At 46.0% G+C, this 6641-nt stretch overlaps 1 pseudogene; it reads right to left on the bottom strand.

Annotated features, from left to right (window-relative positions):
- Positions 1-4345: 4345 nt before the first annotated feature.
- On the bottom strand, positions 4346-4511 carry LOC146856284 (U11 spliceosomal RNA; annotated as a pseudogene).
- Between the last annotated feature and the right edge of the window lie 2130 nt (positions 4512-6641).

Genomic DNA, 6641 nt, shown 5'->3' with positions numbered 1-6641 from the left:
TTCGGTTGTAACATCGGACGCACGGGATGGATCGTACTTCCGCGGTCGGACTTCACTTTTCACATTTGTACAGTAATTAGTCCGGGGACGTGTCGGGCACATTTTCCGACCCGAGGACGTGTGGGGAAATATTCCCAATGCGATTCGTATGGACTTTTTCCCATGCGAATCGTACTTGGCAGTTTGTATGGCACTTGTACGATTCGTACGGTAAAAAGACCGGATACGAGTCGTACGGGGTATTTTTTTCCAGGATCATAATCGGCACCCTTATTTGTACTCCATCCTTGTATGCCTGGATCACTTTGTTTTGCGACAATGTGATTAGGATTCCAGCATTCTCTGGCCGTGATAGACCTTTGCTAACCACACTGACCACCACAGCCTAACACAATTGCATGCACCATTCCTGAAATTTCCAAGCATCCTGTTTATCAGACGCCCCCCTTCATGTGCACTGCTTTAGCATCTTCTCTTTGTCAAATATTTTTGATTATGACTGTCTTGAATCCATACTCTTCTTTACTTCTTCAAATGAATATCTCACACTTGTGAGTAACTTTCACATTTTCATCATAGTCGTACAGAGACTGGACAGCACTCCAGCAGAGAGAAGGATTTCCCCTGATATTTTTTTACATGGTCCTTTTAGTCCACAACAGGGCCTGAATGACAACCAACAATGGAATGGGATGTTACTAACCAAAGACCACTGTACACACACCTTAAAACTGTGTCTGACACCACCAGCCAAGCTATTAGCTTGTGGAAAATAAAGAGTTCTGTGATAATATAAGGCCACTGAATAGCTGAAGAACACGTTACCATCTGTAACATTCTTTCTGGTGGATACTCTAACTAACCCCAAATTCCTCAACAGTAGAATATCCCCAGGCACCAGACTGGATCCAGGGCAATGCTCCTTCCTAGAAGTGATAGCTTGAGAAGCATATAGGTGACCCCAAGCATGCAAATGTCATTTGCTTTCTGAACATCATACACGCCTTTGGATGTGGTGTCACAAAACAAAAGGTTTGTGTCTGATTTGGGACTTTTTGGATGTGGAAAAGTTAATTCTAGAGAATGTGAAGGAGGGAAAGAGGTAAGGATTCTGTGGTTAGATAGAGCATCCTGGCTGGGGCAATGTCAGGGGCGTGACAAAGGCTCCCGCAGCCCCCGCAGAGCTGCAGGGGCCCCCTAAGAGCACTGTGCACTGATTTACACTCAGAAGTGGGGCCTCCCGTGACTTGAGTGTGCTGCTCCAGCAAGTTTGGGGCTTGCAGGAGTCTGCTGGCAGCCTCACCCAACAGCTTGCTACAATGTATTTTATTGCGCTTTTCAACATGCGCGCAGCCTCTTACCATCAGCCTGACGGCATTGCTGGGGACGTCATATCCTGTTGTTGGAGAGCGGCCCGCGCACGGAGTTTGTTTTGGGAGCCTTAGGGAGGGAGGCTGGCTAGTTTGATGCAGTGCTGTGGAGAAGCGCTGCAAATAATCATGGCGCAGGCCGCAGCACTCTAAGCACTACCTGCTGCAGCTCACACCAGCCTGGGCACCTCCCTGCTATCAGCTATTACCTGCTCTCCCTGGCTTTGTTTACTATATAACTGCAATTGGGAGCTTTTAGAATTCAGTCTGTCACAGGACGTCCCCGCGGGAGTCAGGACAGCTGAGGGGTTGGGCCTGGATGACTATCACTGGAGGTGGCCTGGGGCCAGGTGGCAAACTGGAATTGCTACGGCCTGCGGTGACTCAAGGCCTGAGTCTGCCTGCAACCAGCCTTGCAGGTCACGATCGCTGCCCTCCGTTATGGAGCGCCGAAAGCGGAAAGCAAGAATTCGATTTGAGGGTTAAAAAATGTTATGGGAGCCTTGGAACCAACCTGCTGCCGAAAAGTGTCCAGGGTCTCGTCAGCAGGCACTTGACCCATGATGGTAAGATAACTTTTTCATTGATATTGTGAACGTATACACCTATGACAAAAAATACGTTTTCAAGTGAATACTTTTATCGTGGAAGGAGCACCTTGAACACGATACGAGTATTCTCTTGAAAACATATTTCTCGTCATAGGTGTAGTCGGCGTGTCCGCTCAGACCCTATTACTGAATCAAGCACAGGAATGAGGGAGGGTGAGGGCTGGAAACACGAAATTGGACTAAACTTCACACTGTCCAGTTGTTTGTTCTAGTATCACACATTTACACTGGACAATAAAAGAGACGCCCAGACCAATAGCACAAAGCCGGATTCGAACGAAAGTCAGCAAACTGGAACAATTGTATGGATAAAGCGTGCCACCTTCATTGGCCGGGACTACAAGTTGAGGGGTGTAAAATTCCCATCAGTGACATAACATTAGCCCTCTTGGTTCTGGGGGGGGGGCTCGGTCCAAGCCCCCTCAGCACAGCAAGCTGAAAGGTTCTGGGACCAGTTACAGTCAGTTTGATACACTAGATTGTTTTGCGCTAGGGCAAAGTGGTAGGTCAGGTGGTAATAACCAGGGAGCAGGGGTAGCCTTGTATGTACTTTGGAGGGGAGGGGCTCAAGTTTCGTTACCTGAACGTACTACATACTGAGATGTGCTAACATCGAGCTTTGGTAGGGAAAGGTTGGTATTTTTTCCGAATAGAGGTCCCGTACAGAGACTGTTTCCTAAATTCATTTAAAGCAAGATCTGTTTTATATTTAATTAGCGCTTCTTCTTTTCCATTCACAATTCTGAAGCACTGACTTTAATATTCCAGGCTTTTGTGTTTAGGATTAATCAGACATACATACTCATCTGGGAAACTGATAAAGAAGTGTGCCTCCGCACCCAAAACGTATGGTGGATTAAAAAAAAAAATGAAACTGCACACCCCTTTTGTTGCCAGTGTCAAACTTTAACCAGTTCTCTTTTGGTCTGTCAGCATCGGCCTTATGTCTGGATTTGGATGTATGATGATACAACGCGTACCATCACAACGCGGTATGTTACATCGCGGTCTTGACAACGCAAGTCATTACATCGACTTGCGTTGGAGGGCGCTGGATTTAGGAATAGTGTGAATTACTATTCCAACTCCAGTCTATGTACAGTAGGGAAGGTGTTGGAATAGTAATTCACACTATTCCTTAGTCTAGAGCGCCCTCCAGTGCAAGTCGGTGTAACGACTTGCGTTGTCAAAACCACGATGTAACCATACCGCGTTGTAATGGTTACGTGGTAAAGGATGTTTCCCCTGGATTTTCCCATAAGGGGACATACCATTTTACACACAACAGCACCCTGGCTGGCTGTAACCTACATATAGTAATACAAAAAGAGTACAAAGTTCCTCTGGCCAGAGAAAAATATAAAGGTGGGGAAGGTTATACAGTAGGATTGTCATGTGTCACGGGGGGGGGGAACCCTTTGTTGGAACTAGGGCTCTCACACACCCAGCAAGCTAGGTGTCATGCTTCATCATTTGAGCCTGCCCCTCGTCAGGTCGGCGCTGCAATTCCTGACGGGCTCCCAGTAATGGGGCTCTTTAGCGGGGATCTTCTGTCCCTGCCGAAGGGTGCTGTGGGGGTAAGGGGCCCTAGAATGTGTAGATGTGGTGAAAGAATTAAAATAGGTACTGTTTGTCAACGGAAAAATATTTATTAAAGTGGTAAACAGCCTAATTAAAATAAGTGAAAAATGAGGTGGGTATAGCCACTAGTGGTTATGTTGCTAGTTATGTATGCCCTACGCTCAAGAAGATCAACATGTTTCTTGCCTAAATAGCCAACAAATGGTCACGGCAATTCATCAGGATCAGAAAAATAAGAACTATCTACAGCAAAGGTGTGTGGATTCTACATACCTAAAAGGTGCTCAGAAGTAACCTATTGTACTGACAAGGCAATCTTGCAGCAGTGACCGGCGGATAAAAGGACTCCAACGTGGGTCCTGCGTCGGTTGACGCTTGTGCTCAAAGACCTACCCCTGCCGCCGGACCTGGGATGGGTCCGGCGGCAGCCTCACTCTCCTGAACCTTGCCTGATGCAGAGTGTCTGTGATCACTGTCCAATCAGGTTAAAAGGGCACCAGGTTAGTTCTCTTCCCTTTCTGGTGCTTTGCAGCTGTTTTAAGATCTCCGTAGGGTTTCACATTGCTCAAATGGGTGTTATTTCTGATATTTATATGTTTCCCTCTTTTACATTGATTGATTTTGCTTGGTAGAAAGTGTCACTTATACTCCTTGAAATGACACTCATAGTTACACTGAAATTATGAAAATGTCACACAGAGCAATCTGAAACCTTGGCAGCTATGAGACAGGGTCCGTCTGAACTCTGGAACCTAGTGTTAAAGTTAACTCTTTGCTCAATGCTTGCTCGTATATTACAAGGTACATGCACCAGGAGTCCCGGTAACAAAAATTATGTTTCCGAAATCTCTTGATATCGATTCTGCACAAGAAGCTCAGAGTTACCCCGAAGCCCCCTGTGTGCCACTCAGACGTTTTGAAACTGACAGAGTGTGGCGTTACCAATTTTGGCATAACACTGCGCTCCGTAATTTTCTTGTACATTTGCCCTCTAATTCCATGTCATCTCCTAGCTACTGATTCTGGAAGAGGAAGCTCTACCATTAACCAGTTATAAAATAGATTGGACATGAAAGATATGGGTTAGCTTCATTTGGTCTCAGCATCTAGGTTAAAATCTGTCATCAAAGGATGTGGTTGCCACAAATGACAAGAGTTTACCACTCACATATGTGGATGTAATCGTGTCTGAAGGAGGCAGAAGATGTCATTTTTGGGGAATTTTTCGAAACATTGAAAAAATAAAGATTTTTGTGAGTTCTGGTCCTGGTCTTGCACTCCGCTCCTCAAACGAGGCCTCACACAAATCAATTACCCTTCAAGACCATATGCGTTTTAGGGAAGATCTGCATGCTGAGCCTGCGTATGACGCAGCTGTGTGGTCTTCAGTCTCTGGGTGGGGCATCAGGTGGGCAGGGGCCAGGGCTGGTCTGACTGAATTGTCATCCGCAGTCAGTGTAAACTGTACGTGCGCTAAGCATGTTACCTACCAGGGAAGCACAGACACAGGGTGTAATTCTCGCTCTTAGGGTGACTGTGCTGGAAAAGCACTGACCCCGGTGTACTTTCAAGAAGAAGCCCAACCATCTCGCAGACCTGGCTTCTGATTTACAGTACTTGTGTCAGCCGAGCATGTGTTGCATCAGGTGCCTCCTATGGTGCGTGGGCACCTGCAGCTGCCCTCTTACACTGTGTAGAACACCCCCACACCCAACATAAACCTTCAGGGGTCCTACATATTCACCATGGGAGCATGCAAGCTGGATAACCTTGTAAAACAACACGTGCGGTGCACGCTGAGTGAAACAATCCCAAGATAACGCGGTTATTCTGTAATGTTCGCACTGGGATTAAGAGTGCAGATAGAGCAGTTTAAGCAGTGATTACCATCCGGATTAGCTGATGAGGATCCTGTATGTCCTCCTTATAACCTGCATCGCCAGACACCTGTAATCACTCATTATGATCACGTCTGCTGAGGATCATGTAAACAAACCTATGTGCACCTATTTTGACGTGCACTCACACACAAGACACTCTTTGTGTTTAAGGAGCGAGATTTATTTTAATTTTTTTAACATCTGTTTGTTAGAGGGTGACATTTAACATGCCATGCACATTCTGTCAGGTGGGGGGCACAGCTCATTTGTTCGGCCATAAAGACCCCGTAAAAAAGCCATGCGCACCCTTCTCATGGCTCCCATGTCTCCCATGTGAGATTCAGATTAGTGATAACTAATTGATGGACGGTGGTAGGTGGTAAGTGGTGGGCCGGGCCGCTGTGGGGGGGCCCCCTCATTGTGATTTGCAGGGGGGCCCCTCAAGTTTCGTTACGCCACTCTTGAGTGGAGAGGACAGAAAGCGAAGAGGGCAGTGTGTGAAGAGAATGGACCGTGACCAGAGAGGGCAGTGAGTGTTCACAGAACAGCTTGGGGAGTACAGGAGACACGTGTGATCGATCAGGAGGCAAAAAATGGCAGGGTGGCTGCAGAGGGTTAGCGGAGCGGAGACATTTGGCTATGTAATGAAATGGCACTATTCAGTCTTAGATTGGATATATTTCACACATGACTAAGCCCGCCGCTATCCAGTACCACCTACAGTTATATGCAGAATTGTGCTCTTGTATGAGGAGATGAGCTGTTTGAATTTCAATTGCTTTGCACTCAGAGAAGTCATTATCTAGCCCGTTGTTTACAGTTCTTTTGTGCTCCATTAACGTCTCCCACGGTTATAACAAGGATTTGGAATTGAGTTCGATGAGCAGGGCCATAACTAGGGCCATTGGAATTTTGCGATTCTGTGGCAACTGCGTTTTCTGCATATTTTTTGAAATTTCTGCATTTGCTACAAAACCGATCATCTGAAGCATAATCAGCAGATTTTAATATAATGTTTCTAGGACTAATGGATCAAAAGTTACTAAAATGATGCTGCAATGCAAACTGCTGCACAGTCCTTCTCCAAGATTAACATTAAATGGATTTCTTTTTTAAATCCAATCACAAAATATTCCGCATTTAGCTGCATAATGTATTTCCTTATCCTAAAATTAGTCTGCGCTGCTGCATAATTCTAG

This window comes from Triturus cristatus, chromosome 4_1, assembly GCF_964204655.1.
Source record: "Triturus cristatus chromosome 4_1, aTriCri1.1, whole genome shotgun sequence".
In the NCBI taxonomy this organism is placed as follows: Eukaryota; Metazoa; Chordata; class Amphibia; order Caudata; family Salamandridae; genus Triturus; species Triturus cristatus.
Note: the sequence above shows the minus strand (reverse complement) of the source record. Positions and strands in the feature narration are given on the sequence as shown.